Source organism: Temnothorax nylanderi, unplaced genomic scaffold (assembly GCF_030848795.1).
Source record: "Temnothorax nylanderi isolate EJ_2023f unplaced genomic scaffold, tnyl_v1.0 TNYL_tig1093_pilon, whole genome shotgun sequence".
In the NCBI taxonomy this organism is placed as follows: Eukaryota; Metazoa; Arthropoda; class Insecta; order Hymenoptera; family Formicidae; genus Temnothorax; species Temnothorax nylanderi.
The window spans coordinates 4,819-23,310 of NW_027250155.1; the positions used below are offsets into that span (position 1 = coordinate 4,819).

General features: G+C 34.0%; 1 pseudogene; it reads right to left on the reverse strand.

Annotated features, from left to right (window-relative positions):
* Positions 1 to 3,044: 3,044 nt before the first annotated feature.
* On the reverse strand, positions 3,045 to 7,944 carry LOC139786629 (uncharacterized; annotated as a pseudogene).
* Positions 7,945 to 18,492: the final 10,548 nt, after the last annotated feature.

An 18,492-nucleotide genomic window follows, 5' to 3' on the forward strand; every position in this document is an offset into this window, starting at 1 on the left:
TGCTAAGCTCTTATTTTCAAGGTATGTACGAAATCCGGAAACTTCAGGGAATATTTTAAGACATTAATAATGTATTCATCTAATCGCTAAGTACATGTGTTATTCGTTGAAAACCTCGGCCGTGGCGATTTGCATCATTCTATCTTTCTCGTTCATTAGATGTAAACAAGGATAGAATGACAATAGCACGCTCCGCGAACGCACATTTAGAATAACTTATTTCTTGTAAAGTTATGCTAACCTCACCTGATTTTTCGTACATATGCCCCTTATTACTGTATATTTAATATATATCAAATTTAGGTACCTATCTAATACTTATTCTCATGAAAGGACTACCTTAATAGTACCAGTGGCAACTACGTTGCGTTGTCGCCAATCGTCAATCGTTACTAATGTTGTTACGTTACACCTGATGAGAATTATTAACTCCCATCACGTGACATACTGACACAAGGACTACGCAATTATGGAACGCGATATGATTAGTCTACGTTTGTTGTCGGTCTTATCCTCCTCGTATGCAGCAAAGCGATAAGCCTAAAGAAGTTCTGGTTAATAGTACCAGTGGCAACTACGTTGCGTTGTCGCCAATCGTCAATCGTTACTAATGTTGTTACGTTACACCTGATGAGAATTATTAACTCCCATCACGTGACATACTGACACAAGGACTACGCAATTATGGAACGCGATATGATTAGTCTACGTTTGTTGTTAAGACTGTTTGCTACCGACATAAGAATACGACAATTATTTAAGAAATCGTCATTTTCCTTAAACACATTTAAGGACACATAATATTAATATCCATGCATGGTTTAGTTTAATGATGATAATTACACTGTCATGTTTGATATACGAATACATTCATTGGGAAATTAGCATTTGGTAAGAAGGATTCACTGATTGTAAAACTGCTTCATTTTTATACCAAGCTCCTAACTTATGTGGCAGTGCTTTGCATGTACCGTATGGTACATCTTGGTCACTCGTTAACGTTTAATGATCCAATATTATGCTGGATAACGCGCGACTCGTATGTCAATTATCGCTCTGGATAGGTTTTTCATCTAGATATGTCGTTCAGTACTTATACAATATATACAATTTAGTGTTCGCAGTGTGATGTTCTGGTATCATTCCGATATCGAGTTTATTTAATTTAGCTTAATAGAGTTTTAATCCGATGGGCGAATCATTCAACATATTTTTCGCGAATGTTCCGTATTGAGGTAAAATATGTATTGTTGCTTTGATATTTTATCACTTTATTACTCGACCCGATAATCTCGTCGATTACTTTAATACGCGCTATCGGAGGTGATTATGAAAACCAAAAAACGAATGCGACATAACTAAGATGCAACTCGATGTGGTATAAGGAAAATGGATTTCCGTTATTTAATCGTAACAATGGTAGGTGACAGCTCCAAGAAATTCTGTTTTAAAAGTGTTGTTAATGATGTTCCTTTCTATTTACTTGAGAAAATTGAATTTTTGATTTATGATTATTAGTAGAGTTATTTAACAACACTAGATTTTTACGTTTCAAAGCTGTGTTAATTAATAGTATCATGATGATGACGAAAATGACTTGTTCGAATCTAATTAACACGGTCAGATGTGTACAAGGAGTCAGCTTTTATTTCCGAATACACTTCACGTAATTCAGCATCTTTTCTTTCTTTCTTTTTTTCTCTTTTTTCTTTTTCTTTAATTATTAGAGAAAAGTGTCCTATTATGAGACAGGATCCTAATATGAGATATGTTAAGCTAAAAGGCCCTATATAGGCCTTATCTATTGATTCCACCATGAAAAAACCCCACCATCTTATATTAGGATCCTATCTCATAATAGGGCACTTTCCTCTATATATATATATATATATATATATATATAGATATATATATCTTTATTACTATAATACTACTTAGTCGAAATGTGGATATCTGAGTAAATAAACTAGCTTTATTGTACTAAGCTATAAAATAGATATGATCAATTGCTCTAAATTAATTATCGACATTTATTAAAAATTAATTATAAATTTAAAACAGTTGTTATTTTATCTGAATATTCGTATGGTCAAAAAACTGTAATTTCCTCCAACTTGCTTGTTTCAAATACATTTGTATTGATTGTAATTTGTACATAATTTAAGAATAAATCATTTCTGTATACATAAACTGACAATTCCTAGCGAGAAATGACTCATGAAATCAACGTCGATAGACATCGGTCATTTCTGGCTGAGTTGGTACGATAAATCTTGAATTTTCTTTAATATAAACGATGCGACCCATTTTACTTTTTTGAAAAATTGTAGGAATAGTATCTCTTCCCTCTTCTTCTTTCCTTCTACCTCCCTCGCTCATTTAATAATTACATATGCGGGAGTATACTCAAGTAGTTAAATTAAATTATTTCAATTAAACTTGTTTAATTTTACATTCTATTTAATTAAATATAATTAATTCAATAAATAAAACATGCACATGTTAGTAAAAGAGTGTTATTAATTAAAGAAAACATTTGTACAACAGGTTTATAATGATCTTTCTTTATTTAGAAAAAATATTAAACGTTTTGAATGCGATTATTTCCGCATGTATGTATACACACAGACACGTGTGTGTGTGTGTGTGTGTGTGTGTGTGTGTGTGTGTGTGTGTGTGTGTGTGTGTGTGTGTGTGTGTGTGTGTGTGTGTGTGTGTGTGTGTGTGTGTGTGTGTGTGTGTGTGTGTGTGTGTGTGTGTGTGTGTGTGTGTGTGTGTGCATGCGGCTAAATTCGAGTCAATTGTAGTTCGGCTTTGAATTTTAAAAGACATCGCGTGTTAATATTACAAAGGACCCCGCACAAGAACCTATGGAAATGGGTTCTCGGCGGATTTGTCTAAAACTTTGGGAAAATGTTGGTCATGTCATCCTGATCAGAAGTTCTCATGGCAAGAACTCTCTTCAAAGCAGTATTTTAGTTCCAAGAGATCTTAAAGATGGATATTTTATCACGCGATCACAGATGATTTCACCCATTCAGCTTTCAGTCGTTGCTCGACTCTTTATCATACCGTACACTCACATGGAAGTCAAGCAATTTATTTGTATGATCGATCACCACAATGCTCTTATATTGTCTTAAAGAAAACACATCGCTGAAAGCTTTCTGCACACAAACACTATACAAGTCCCTTAGGAGGAGGAACATATTCTGTCGATGCTTCACTCGTTCGATATGTTTTTCGCAATTTTGTTTCAATTGAGCTGCAAATTTAATGTTTACTCCATATTTTTCTTCCTTTTCTTTCAGTTGTCGCCATAATTTATCCAAACAGTCAAACTGGTTTTCTATCTCGCGAATTTTATCTCCTAACTCAGTTAGTAAAATTTTGATTTGGTTTGTCAATCTGATAGTGTTTAGTCTGGGACATTTTTCAGTGGCGTTGGAAACCGCTTTCTTTACCACTGTTTCTTGTATATTAAATTCCCTCTTTGCGCACTGTATGGCGAATTTTCCGTAACTTTTAAGTCGCATGTTGACACTGGTGCCGATGATTTTCCTTCTCCCGTGTCAACTCCTTAATTTGGTCTTTAAGTCTTTGGTCTTTAATCAACGGTCTTCTGAAGTTGCTGCACGTTTTTAGCTAAAGCCTTTCCCAAGCCACTTTCCTGCGCTATTTTCTTTTCCAACTCCGCGGCTTCGTTACGGAAAACATCAATACAACTGGCATCATGCAAATCAATTTCATCTTTCAGTTCATTAATCAAATTAGTATTATTTGCATTATTTTTATTATGTTTTATAGAAACATGAAGATATTTAGCGCGTGTACACCTTCCCTCATAAGACCTGTAATTTGGATTGGGGTAGAATGTGTATTCATGTAAAGTAAACGCTCTTTTGCAATTTTTTGGCACTTTTGCCATGTCCGACATTATCTCGCAGGCTTCTTCACTTGTTAAAGAGCATAATTAACAAAAAGTCGACGGAAAGTTGACTTTTATAAGTCAATGAGTATATCCTTAATTTATTGTATTCTTCTTCGACTATATAGAAATCCTCCTTATAATTATTTTCAATGGTATCCAAGAGAGTAGCTTTCATAAATAAATTATACTTTTCATCGGGTTTAGAAGTAACTAAAAATGTTCTTGAAACATCCTGATTTAAAACAGATATTGGATTATCAATCTGTATATTCATCGTCATTATGATACTATCCAATTCATCTTGTTTTGTAGAAACAATTTTTCCTTCCCATTTTTTAATCTTATATGACGAGGTATTTCCAATAGTACGTATAATTGTAATTGTGTCGCCATAAATGTCAGGCTTGTATTCAGTGTCTTCTTTATTAACTAATGTTATAAATAATAACTTAAATTGAAATTAACTTTAACTTGCTTATATTGTTAGATTAAAATCATCTTTGACTTATATTTTTACGTTAAAATTTGCTTTAATTTAAATTATTAAATAAAAATCAATTGGGAGAAGAGTCAGATAAGGATGATGGGGGAGAGAGCAGAAACAATGTGTAATACTACAAAATATCTTGTAATACCGTCTATATTAATGCTGTCTTTTACCTGTGTATACTACGTCGTACATATGTAATTGTTTTGTAATTCAAAATACGAAGAATAACATATTTTTTACAATTAATATATTTTATAGCTTAAATATATCTCGTAATATATTTTTAATGCGGATAAGCTATAAGTTACACTCTCATCTTGTTGGTATTATGTATTTTAAAGGTGTGCATTTTAAATAAATTAATTTTTAACTTATAAACTGAAAAGTTGACATACTGTTTATAAATTTTCATTAATATACGTATGTATGAGTGTGCAGCATCTAATTACGATATATAAATGTAATGTGACATATAATATATATTGAAGTTGTAATTCACGAAAACTGAGCACTCTGTGTGTCTTCTGATAATAACAACAAATATAACAACAAAAATAACAAAAATAACAATAAAAATAATAATTATAATATTAAAATAATAATATTACATTTTCATACATTAAGAAATCTTTCAAAATTTATATATATTTTTAATTTTCAGATTCAGAATAAGAAAATTACTTGAATGTAATGTTCTTGCTTGGAAAAAAACGTTCTTTTAAAAAATTGTTAAAAATTTAATATAGTATTTAATGTTTAATATTTAATGTTTAATGTTTAATGTTTTAATGTAAATAATGTTAAATGTAAATGAAAATATCTAAAATATTTACAATATAATAATGTTTAATGTTTAATGTTTAATGTTTTAATGTAAATAATGTTAAATGTAAATGAAAATATCTAAAATATTTACAATTAATTCTCTTCTTGTTCTCATTCCTTTTCTTATTAATATTGTGTTATAATTTTACTTACAATAAAACAACTTTTTATTGGCAATTATTGTCTAAAATTTTTGTTCAATATGTATATAAGTTAGACATATTTTAAAATTATTCTTTATATTTATAATTGCGTTTGTCTTCTCCAACTCGATTATTCAATTTCGAATCAATTGAATGGTATAGAAGATTTAGAAATTTTACTTTTTCCCCAGGTTTAACTTTCCCTCCTGTTACTTCTTTGAAAAGGACGTATTTAAAAAATATATAGATATATATAGTTTGATGTACCTTATAAGATAAAATTAAATTCTGTCGCAAGTGTTACGCTAATTATCATAAATAAAGTATGGACTTTATATTTTTATGTGTTAAATAATTATAATACTTCCAAACTTTTAAGTGATATATTATAAATGAACGAAATAAAATAGAATAAATGGCGCGCGCGTAGCGCGCGCCCTTGTGTTGTTCTAGTCCACTTTTAAAAAAGGCGTGTTAACTGAGTGAATTTCGTTTGTATCGAAAAATTGAAGCCTCTTTTCCGCGATGCCGATTGGTTATCTCGATGCGTTGTGCGAGTTATTTGCAGCTGTCATTGTATATTTTGACAGTTGTGTGTATCAAGGGTTAATAGTGTAATAGTAATAGCATAATGTTAAAGCTAAATGGCGCGCGCGAAGCGCGCGCGTCTGTAATGTCTAGTCCACTTTTAAAAAAGGCGTGTTAACTGAGTGAATTTCGTTTGTATCGAAAAATTGAAGCCTCTTTTCCGCGATGCCGATTGGTTATCTCGCTGCGCTTACTTCATTTGCAGCTGTCATCGTATATTTTGACAGTTGTGTGTATCAAGAAGTTAATAGTGTAATAGTAATAGCATAATGTTAAAGCTAAATAGCGCGCGCGAAGCGCGCGTCTGTGGTGTCTAGTAATACAAAATAGTATGTGTTACACGTACGGAAGTTGGCTGTTAGTCACGAGCGCAACTCCCCGCACTCGTCTAATATACGCACATTTCCACTCCCTTAACCCCCATCCCTACATGCACTTGTAATACAAAATAGTATGTGTTACACGTACGGAAGTTGGCTGTTAGTCACGAGCGCGGGTAGGCGCACTCGCTTTCGGCTCGTGCGCCTACCCGCGCTCGTGACCAACAGCCAACTTTCCGCACTTGTAACACAATATACTATTACTTATAATTAATTAATCACGCATTGTTGCTTCCTTATTACAGGAAGCTGTTTTCGTAAACAAATTTTATTTTAGTTTTCTGTGCCAATGTGTTCAGAATGTTCTAAAATTACATTTTTACAAAATGTGTGTGTGTTTAGATATCGGACTCAATTTGTTTTTAAATGCAGAGTATTATTAAATAAAAGTTGATATTTAATTAGGCGAGAATCGGTGAAGGGGTTCATTTTTTATAAAATTTTGAATTTTTTGAGAAATGTCTGGTAGCTATAACTTGCGCAAATTTTGAGATATCGCGCTATTTTTAATTCTATTATATTCTTCATTCTTTTCTACCCCTATTTCATATATAGTACTTTAAGATTTGATTAGATTTAGCTTTATACGCGATCAAAGGTCCATATGCGAAGTCCATATTGGACCATGTAACCTGAACTCCCAAAGTCAACATCGATTTGACGCTGCGTCGATTGTGAAACCCCACTTGGGCTACTAAGCTAACCAACTAACTAGTTGGTGTATTGAAAAGTAGATATATATACAATTTTATGTTTTAGCGTAAATATGGTTTCAGCCGTCGCTTGTTATTTATTAAAAAATTATTAACAAATGTAATTGAGAAATATAATATGAGTTTGTGACAATACTAAGGGTAGTAATTTGCTGATATGTGTACTTATTTAAAATGCATCAATGCAGCTTCGCTAAATATCATTTGCCTAACAGCGGCTCAGTTAAATAGCGTTTGCCTAGGAAAGTAGCATTTGAACACAAAAATAGATGGGCCAAAGCCAATTTGACTAAGCGGATAGCATTTGTCTGGTCAAAAGCTATTTTCCTAAAATAACTATTTACCTACGACACATATATATATACACATATATAGAACATATATTCGGTTTAAATGATACATCGTAAATTATAAACATGCAATATGATAAACACAAATGCAATCTCTTAATTTATTACACTAATATTTTCGTAAATACTATTATTAATTTAAGATTAAAAGATTAAAAGATATTAGCTAGTCAATATATTTAATTTAAATAGAATTCAAGAATTGTAAAATTGATCAATTAAAATATGCAATACAAGCTAAAGATGAGTAGTTGTTTTTTTACTAGCTTTCTAGATTTTAAATTGGAGTAAATGGAGTTAATAGCAATTCAGTTATAATTTTACGTACCTTTCAAGCTCCACAGTATTCGTTGATTGACAGCGTCTCGGAAGTCTTTCAGTTCCTTTCCGCATGTAGTTGAGTTCAGAACATCTGCCTTGCAAGCAATGGCATAAGCAGGCAATGTCTGAATATGAGTACTATTCAATTCATGTGCGAATAACGCTAAACTGGTACAGATGCAGAAAATATATTTAAGTTCCATTGTTATGCACTTTTGCTTCCTTCTCGTTATCGTGGTAAATATCTGCACCAATGGTAAATATGCATAAAAGATCAGTACTCGCCAATTTTATCGCCACTTAAATATGTTGTAGAGGAGGTTTTTCTGAGTAATTCTACGCACAAAAAGTGGGGGACGACATTGATTTACAAAATGTAGCAAATTAAAGTTTTACAATTTTAATGCTAAAAGAAGTAATTTTCTGATATATGTGTGTATAGACATGTAGGCTACCGCCCCTCCCCCGCAGGCAGAGGTGAGTGAGAGTGGACCTCGGTTCGCGTGGAAAGTTAAAAACCCGAACTGTATAATGATAAACCTCGTTTCGTCCTATAAGCAAGGATGGGGTGGGGTGAGATGAACCTCACTTCGTGTGTAAAGTTACAAACCTATGTGTAACCGTACAATAATGAAAAACAACAATTTATGCTTTTGCCATTGTTAAAGCAGAGAATACTTTGTATTTATACTTTTTTAAATATAAAATTGTATGTATACTTTTCAATATACTATTCTCTGCTTTAACAAATTATTTCTGTTACAGATATTAAGTATTTTCACACGATGCGACTTTCCACACAAAGCGACGCAAGAAGAAAAAACGGGTTTTTAATTTTCTACAAGAAGCAAGGTCCACCCTCCATCCATCACCCCTGCTTGCAAAGGGGCTACTGCGTTTCTCCCGCCTACGCGTGTACCAGAGTTGCGAGGAATTAATTACTTTTTGCTTCCTCATAGAGGAAGTTTTGTGATAGTGAAAAAAATTTTTTTCGAGATTTTTATGGAAATAGGTTTAGAATGTTCCAAAATGTCGAGAAATCATATTAGTAGAAAATGTCCGGAAGTATGTGTGTGTGTGTGTGTGTGTGTGTGTGTGTGTGTGTGTGTGTGTGTGTGTGTGTGTGTGTGTGTGTGTGTGTGTGTACATATATATATATATACACACACACATATATGTATATCAAGTACTGAATATGTACTGAATATGTTCCGTGTACTACTTTTCCTCTCCCTGCTCGCTCAGCTCCGTGCTTCAAGTCACACGTACGATACGCGCTTCATGCATATGCGTGTGTTGACATATGTTTACATAGCGACCGCGGGACAAAAATTCTTGCCGGTGCGTGTACGTGTGCGTGTACGTGTGCGCTAAGAGCACCGCGTGCAACCGAGGCCTGACCAGAGTATATATATATATATATACAAACTTTTGTTTACAAATTTGTTTTTACAAATTTTTTAAAAATTAGTACCGTCATAACAGACGCTTCTGGCATTTAATTTTGTCAGTGACGTTCAGGACAGACGCTTCTGATTTTTATTATAATCAGTACCGTCACAGATTAATCTGTGCTGTTACCCACAGTACTGCTCATTCTGTCAACCTGCATGTGCTTTTGCATTAATAAAGCTGCCTTAGGAAAAATCTTTTTTTCTAGGCATTCAATCTTAGTTTTATTTACACGAAATTGTTCGTAAATGTTGTCGCTACTTCCCTTGTGTATCATTTTGTATATATAAACTGCAGTATTTTGTTTAAGTAAATATTGTCGTCAGGTGACAGCTGTATGTGCTCAAATTTTCGTTTCTGATATGAAATCGTGTATCGAGAAATAGATTTTTGTGCGTACTTTAATTCTAGACCAAAAACTTGCAATTCTGTAAAGCCATAAACACTAGAAACTCGTATAACAAACTAGAAGATGTAGATATGCGTGAGACTAATGCAGAAAATCACAGCAGCTCCTCAGTAGAGGCGGTAACAGAAATCGAAACTAAATCACCACCAATTTTTATTGATGGAGTGGAAGATATTGCACCATTAAAACAAGTACTGGATAAAATAGCGGAAGGCTAATATGTAATGAGAATTCTAAAAAATAACCAAGTCAGAATACAACTCCTTTCAACAGTTAAATATCATCCTATTGTGGAAGCTCTAAAGCAAAAAGGAACCTAAGGATTTACCAATGCAAAACCGACGAAAAATTTAAAGTGCTGTTAAAAAATATGCACCCATCAGCTTGTGTCAATGATATTAAAACAGATATCGAAGCCCAAAATCACAAAGTCATAAATATATCAAATATATTGAATCCCAGAACAAAGAATCCCTTGCCACTCCTCTTCGTAGAATTACAACAAAAGGAAAACAACAAAGATATCTACAAAGTCAAAAAACTTTTAAATACAATTGTTACCTTTGAACAGCCGTATAAAATAAGAGACATGATGTCAAGATGTGCTCAATGTACAAGATGTCAAGCCTACGGTCATACAAAAAGTATTGTTTCAGGGGCCCAAAATGCGTAAAATGCGCCGAAAACATCTTACCACGGACTGCCCTATAAAACAAAAATTCAAAGAAGTTAAATGCTGTAATTGTGGAAGCAACCATCCGGCAAGTTACAAGGGATGCGAAATACGCAAACAACTGCAGCAAAAAATCTTTCCAAGACTGAGAGATAAAAAAGCCGAGGAGCAAAATATAAGAACAAACCAAAGCAAAGAGCAGGCAAATGACATAGCACCGAGCACACTAAGGCCCAATTTAAGAAATATTCTTCTACAGTCTTCAGTCTTCGGAGTGAAGTCAAGTCAAATTGAAGCACGCAGAACACCAATAACCTTTTACGCCGGACAGGCAATATTCAATACAGGTATTTAATATACCTGTAATGAGAATTATTCCTGTTGTCCCTATAATTGCAAGACAAGCCACAGAAAATTTAAAAATAGTTTTGTTCACTTTTTATGAGGAAGCAAAAGGTGGTAAAACAACTAAAGGTACTTATAAAGAACGAACAAGACAAATCAATCGAAGAGTTTCTTATCAATCTAACCCCCACAGAAGCTACAGTCTATTCGTTGTGGAAACTTACCAGAAATATAAAAAAAGAACTCCCCAAAAAACAATTCCACCCATAGAACAAGAAAACGGCGAATGGGCAAGAACCAATAAGGACAAAACTAGAGTATTTGCAGACCATCTGAAAAAAGTCTTCGAACCAGTTGCAAGCGCGTCTCCTGAATAGCGAGAAAGAGAAGAAACAATCATGAAATACCTAGCAACGCCATCGCAAGCGGAAATACCCTTGCAAAAAATAAAAGCTGAGGAAGTCAAAAAAACAATAAATGATTTACAAGCTAACAAGGCGCCTGGATATGAACTAATAACCGGGAAAATATTAAAAGAACTTCCTCCAAAAGCGATGAGATTTATAACAATAGTATTTACCCACTCGGCATGTAATATTTCAGAAACATTTCTGCAAAATTCCATTTGAAATATTACACCTTTCATCAATATTTCAGAAATATTTCACGACCGTTTCTGCAATATTTCTGCAATGTTTCAATCGGCATAATTATTTCAAATGCAACTTTGCTGAAAGATTTCGGCAATATTTCTGAAAGATTTCTGAAATATATCTACGAAATATTGCAGAAACACTTCAGAAATATTTCAAATACATTTTACACTGAGAAAAATGTTTTGTATTAGCAAACAAAATTTTGTTACTAACGAAAAAAATATTTGTTGATATGTGAAAAATGAAATAATTTGTTACCGAAACAAAAAAAATATATTAAGCTATGTGCGTATAGCCGCCGCGCATTTGTCCGAAGAAATCCGCTCTCTCAGCCGGTCACCCATCCAAGTAGTATACCGGCGCCTTGTTGCTTGACATCGATGATCGAACAGGGTAGTGGTGATCCTCTGACTCTGACCCTTCTTTCTTTCTTATACTTGCTTATTTTGGTGAGCATAAAGCTATCGCATAACAATATTAACAATACAGATATACGAATAAATCTTTTTTGCCAGTCAGCGTCGAATATTATTTTATATTAAATATTATTAAATATTTTATATTTTATATTAAAAATGCCATATGACAAAATTTGGAATATTGGAAAATTCTTAATAAAAAAGAAAAAATGCAATAAAATGCAATATTAAATAATAATAAATTTAATTTTTTATAAGTTCTAAAGTCTGTCAGCAATTTTTCGGAAATATTACAAATGCAATGTTGTATCTGAAACATTCAAAAATATAACGCGTTCAATGTAAACGTAATAATAGTTTTATCATGTATCAGAAATGTTTCTAAACCATTACATCTGCAATATTTCTTCTGCAATATTGTAGAAATTCACTGCCTGCAATTCAATTTTTCATTACCTACGCAATCTTTCAGAAATTTTTTAGAAATATTTTAAATGCAATGTTGCGTTTGATATGTTACAGAAATATTATTCGTGCAATGCAAACAAAATATTACTTTTATAATGTTTCAGAAATATTTCTGAAATATTGCATCTGCTACATTTTTTTGCAATATTACAGAAACTTACAAATATTGTAAACAACTTTCTGAAAGATTTCAGAAATATTGTTAATGCAATATTATAAAAAACATGATGCAGGTACATTTCTGAAATATTTCAGATGCATAGTTACAAATGAAATGTTAACGAAATATTTCTGCACCATTTCCGAATATTTCAATATTTCAGCAACGTAACATGCCGAGTGGGTAATGCTATACGCCTCAGTTATTTCCCAGCGCCATGGAAAGTAGCCCAAATAATACTAATCCCAAAACCAAAGAAAGAACCAGAAGAACCATCATCCTATAGACCAATAAGCTTACTGCCAATCCTGTCGAAAGTCTTTGAAAAGCTATTACTCAAAAGAATTATAGAGGCAATCTCGGACCGGAGCATCCAGCCCGGCGCAAGCGCACTTGGAAGATAGTGGCAGCACATGCCCCTGCTTAAGATCAGGCCTGGAAAAAAATTATTCATAAAAAAGAATGAGAAGTAACCCAGATTCTCCTACATTCATCAAAAGACAAACCAGCATCAAAGACTACTGGCTAAGTAAACCTTTAAACACTAGAAACTCGTATAACAAACTAGAAGATGTAGATATGCGTGAGACTAATGCAGAAAATCACAGCAGCTCCTCAGTAGAGGCGGTAACAGAAATCGAAACTAAATCACCACCAATTTTTATTGATGGAGTGGAAAATATTGCACCATTAAAACAAGTACTGGATAAAATAGCGGAAGGCTAATATGTAAAGAGAATTCTAAAAAATAATTAAGTCAGAATACAACTCCTTTCAACAGTAAAATATCATCCTATTGTGGAAGCTCTAAAGCAAAAAGGAACCCAAGGATTTACCAATGCAAAACCGACGAAAAATTTAAAGTGCTGTTAAAAAATATGCACCCATCAGCTTGTGTCAATGATATTAAAACAGATATCGAAGCCCAAAATCACAAAGTCATAAATATATCAAATATATTGAATCCCAGAACAAAGAAACCCTTGCCACTCTTCTTCGTAGAATTACAACAAAAGGAAACCAACAAAGATATCTACAAAGTCAAAAAACTTTTAAATGCAATCGTTAACGTGCCGTCAACCATTAGACCGCTAGGGTCCTTAATTTAGGTTATATGGCACTTAACTCAAAAAATGCTTCAATCTTTTTGATCTTTTACGAATCCCAAGCCTTGCAGATTGTGAACCCTTTCCGATTCCCAATCGTGCAGACCATTAATCCATAAGGATCTTAATAGGAAAAAACTTCTTAACGAAGCATATATGGGACGAAGGGCGGGTCGGATTCGAACCACGGACCTTGGGGTTTCTAATCATTCGCGTAGGCACTGAGCCACGCGTCATCCCGTGTGAAGTTGGTTATGTAATAACAAGGTTGTAAAAATGCTGGTAATAAAAATATTTGTCTGAAGAAGCTTTAACTGACTTTCTATTTCTCGACGGAAATGGGTGTGGTCGCAGTCTATAAAACAGCAAGTCTTCTCCCACCAGTCTTTAGTGAAGTCGGAGTAAAGTTCGAAGTGTGAAGTCAACGTGGCAAGCAGAACACCAATAACCTTTTACACCGAAGAAGCGATATTAATTCAGGTATTAATCTATTTTTGCTTCCAAATTTCTTAAAATGTCTTTGAAACTATATAATATTTGTCTATTGTTTGTTCTTCATCAGAACAACCGAAAAATATCTTATAAAATTAAGATATCGTTATGTAGTTAGATAGTGTTATGCGTCGTCTACAATAGCCGTAAGAGTATACAGTAAGACGTAAGCAGTAAGCTATTGACCAACCACAGTCGATTATTCTTGGATTATAAAAATCCTATTAGTTAAAACAACCTGACTTCGATACGCGGATCTAGCTCGCGGTGTGACTGGGTTCGAAGGAGGCGCAGAGGAAAAGATGCAAAGCGTGGAGTGGCAAAACGAAGCGTATCTTATGCGATAACAGAAAGTTTATTATAAAGTGATAAAAGTTCGCTATTATTTCCTTCATTGGCCAAAATTTCAGCCCATTTGACTGGGCTATAACAAAATAATACGCCGGGACCTTGGTATTGAATCCGTTAAGGAAGTAATAACTAGATACACCACGAAGTACGCCGACAGATTGAGCTCTCATCCAAATCAACTTGCAAGAAAGCTCCTTACAGAAACATCGGATAAGCGAAGACTGAAGAGGCATAAACAAATAACAAATTATAAACAGAGAATTACTTCACAAAAGTGAATAGATGGAAGTAAAAGGTCACCTAGCGTCAAGGAATCCCTGAGTAAGATCGAAGACTTTACAAACAAAATCAAGTGTCTCGAGACGGAGAACGCTAGTTTAAAACGAGAGAACGAAATTTTAAAGAACAAAATGCACGATCTTCGGTGCAGTGATTCAGCAGCACAATCGAACAGTAGTTAAACAGAACTTTGAATTCTCATTAACGTCCTACGACAGTAGCGTGTTTGACCCGGAAGAAGAAGATTATACTCTCAAGGCCGGAAAATTGAGTCAGCAAAGAGGAGCAGCTCAGGCTAATGCTCTCCGCGAAAACGGTAACGCCAGAACAAGTAGACGCGGAAATAAATCGTCTGAGAACAGAAAACCAACGGACACCCGCGAATAATCCACGTCGAGTTTCGGAGCCTGCGCGAGAATGCTCAGGAGCGCGAGACTCCATGCTCGACGAAATCTTAAACGTTTTACGTGACATACAGGATCGCGTAAATCGAATAGAGGCCGCAAGTTTCGAACGCTCCGACGAACTCTTACTCTTACACGCGATACGCGATGTGCAAGATCGTACGAGCCGAGTAGAGGCCGCAAATTTTGAACGCTCAAACGACAGCGCCCGACGCATACGCAGTAATTGTCCATTAGACATTACGTACGGGCGAACGCTTGGCCGAAATCAACCGGGGGCAGTCTAAATCGAACCGCGTACCGCGACCTGTTCGTGAATGTTATCGCGATCTACCCGCAAGTCAGGGTACTTGAATAATCCGAAACGAGTGTAACTAAGAATCAACTTTATTAATTAAAAAGCAAGTATTAAGAAATCTCGCGAGTGTTGTCCTTGTTCCCTGCGGATTGACGGATCCCGGTGCCGGCCCTGAGATCCATTTCACAGCACGGCACGACATATGCCAAATTCATCATTATTCATCCATTTGCAATTATAAAAGTTATTCCGCTTTATATAATGCCAGTAACCACAACCAGAAAAATGTTAATGTTAGTTATATCTTTCAACTAAAGACGAAAATATTTAGACCACATATTGTTTCTGTTGCGGCCTCAATTAAGAAATAGGACTTATGATTAAGAAATAAAGTATTATAACAATGTATTAAACGCCCAGTCAGCAAAATTGACGAGTTGCGCGACCGACCTACATCCTACCAACCAACTCAGCAGAAACGCAGGACGAACGAGGGAATAAAAGAGAACGAGAAGAAGAAGCCAGGACAGATTGGAGTTAGAGGCAGTGACGGGCATTTCGCGCAATTAACCAAACTAAAGTTATTAAAGTATCATTTTATTCAAATCAAAGAGTGTCGTTAATTCCATCTCGCCTCCCCGTGGATTGAACGAACCCCGGTGTCCCAATAAGGGGCACAACATTTCTATATAAGTAATTGTCTACAGTTGTACTTTATGACCATGTTGGAACATTCCCATAAACACAAGGATGTCTTTTGAGTACCACATGACGAGTCAATTCTGACGATTAGGTATTGCTCTCTAATTTAATGATTATTATTTATTTATTGTATTACACAACGCTACGTTCCTAATTTTTAGACTGCACTTGAGAAGGGCTCAAACCTCGAGCCGAAACGTAGTGCACATTATTTATATTTTTGCCAGTTTGTCGAGAATAAAGGAAAGATTTTGGTTTTTTAATACTGGCGGAAGAAGTTATTTTTTTTTATATATTACATAATGTCATTATCCATTGAATACTAAGAACCCCACTGCAGGAAGGAACGAATCCCGGATCTTCCAGATTGTCTCCCGACAACGATCATTTCGGCAGTGAAACAACAACGACAATCACCGTTCTTCATAAATGCAAATTATGCAATTTTTCAATATAATTCGCGGGAGGAAATATTCTTCCATTATTAGGAGAGATACATCTTTTTCTCCCGTAATGAAGATAATATATATCCATTATCAAGATATATCTGTCTTGTTAAAAAAATTAATACAAACATAGAATAATTCTCAAGAAAAAGTGGCTACAAAAGAATATATTCAATAACTGATTTTCCGGCCAGATTTACAATGCCGGAGATGGTTTTTATAAACAGAAAATAAAAGTAAAAAAATAAAGTATAGGGTTTGTAATCGTATTCTTTGACGAAGACAAAATATAAATTTTTCATTTTTTTTAAATATTTTTTTTTCTTTTAAACCTTTTTTTCTTTTTTCTTTTTTTCTACTTTCCATCTTTCTTTATTTTAAAAAGAATTATTATATCCATGTTTGCTTTATTACTGCCTTTTCGTCAGTCAAATGGAATTATCATTGGTAGCGTCAATGGGAGAATATTTATTGAAAAGGATAAGATCTTTCTTATAACATATTAAATCTCGCGACTCGATTTTTATAGCTGTCATCGCCGAGTCATGCCGAAACCACTGCTTTCGGGAATCCGAGTCAAATTGATAAATTAAAATCTGAGATTAATTCTGGTTCTGCAACGGGGACCTCTAATTTTCAACGGAAATATTACCAAATCGACGAGAAACAATTCCCCCCGATAAGGATAAAATCATATATACATATATCATTACCCATTGAATACTAAGAACCCCACTGCAGGAAGGAACGAATCCCGGATCTTTCGGATTGTCTCTCGACAGCGGTCATTTCGACAGTGAAACAACGACAATCACCATTCTTCATGAATGCAAATTACGCAATGTTTCAATATATATTCGCGAGAAGAAATATTCTTCCATTATTAGGAGAGATACATCTTTTTCTCCCGTAATGAAGATATATATCCATTATCAAGATATATATCTATCTTGCTAAAAAATAAATACAAACACGGATAGAATAATTCTTAAGAAAAAGTAGCTACAAAAAAAATATTTAATAAAACGATTTAATAATTGAGGATTTCCATACAAGAGAAATGTAAATCGACTTACATCTCTATTTTCTTTTGTTGCAAAAAAGAAGATCAGTAAACCTTAAAGTTAATACCTTATAAATTTGATTGGCAGCGAAAAGTGCGTTAAAAAAGCTCGCCAAAAGCGTTTTTCAATTTTTGTAGCTTGGCTCTCAGTTTCTTTGAGCAGTGCCATTGAGCGGACCCTCAGTGCCTTTAAGCAGTGAACAAACATCAGCAAGATAGCGGCCGCCATAAATAACGACGATTATGATTCTCCATATGATTATGAAACAGTACATAATCAAGATTAAGATCTCACGGAACATGCTATTTATAATAGCAAATGGTGCTGAGATCATTATGGATTTGGAGAAACTTCTACTTAAAGTAGTTCGGCGCGACAAGCGCACGAAGATCTCCAAGGCTGTGCAGTTGAAATATTCCTCCAACAGCATTCAAGTATGGGAGGATTACAATGGTCTACTGCTTAAAGCATATCCTCTGAATGCTAAAAAGCTAATTCAGAGTTGGGGCACTGTAAACTGGAGCCAAATGCAAATATCAAAAAAGAAACAGAAAGATGTAAGAAATATCTTACATTCTTGCGATACGTCTCCAAAAAAAGAAAAACGCTTTTTTACATGGGCTTGACGGAAGAAACCCATGAAGATGTTGATACAAGTGCCAATGACTACTCTGATCTTGATATTTAAATAATATTTATATTGTAATTGCTTTTTGTAATAAATTTTTATTTTAAAGTGACATAAATAATATGATTTGTTTCCATTTTTTTCCCCAAAACTACTGTTGCTATAGGATGTAAGTATCATTAAATAAAATCTTTTTTTTTTACACTTTTTGCAATATATTAAAATAGTTTTATTTATTGCAAAAATTTATAAGTTTTAGAAAAAAAACAAAACAAATTTTATAGCATGCTTTTATTTTAGTAATTTGACAGTTAATATATATTAAGAAGTTATTTTATTATCCTCAAAACGGAGTTTTCTTGATTTACATCCCTCTTGCATGAAAGCTCTCAATTAATT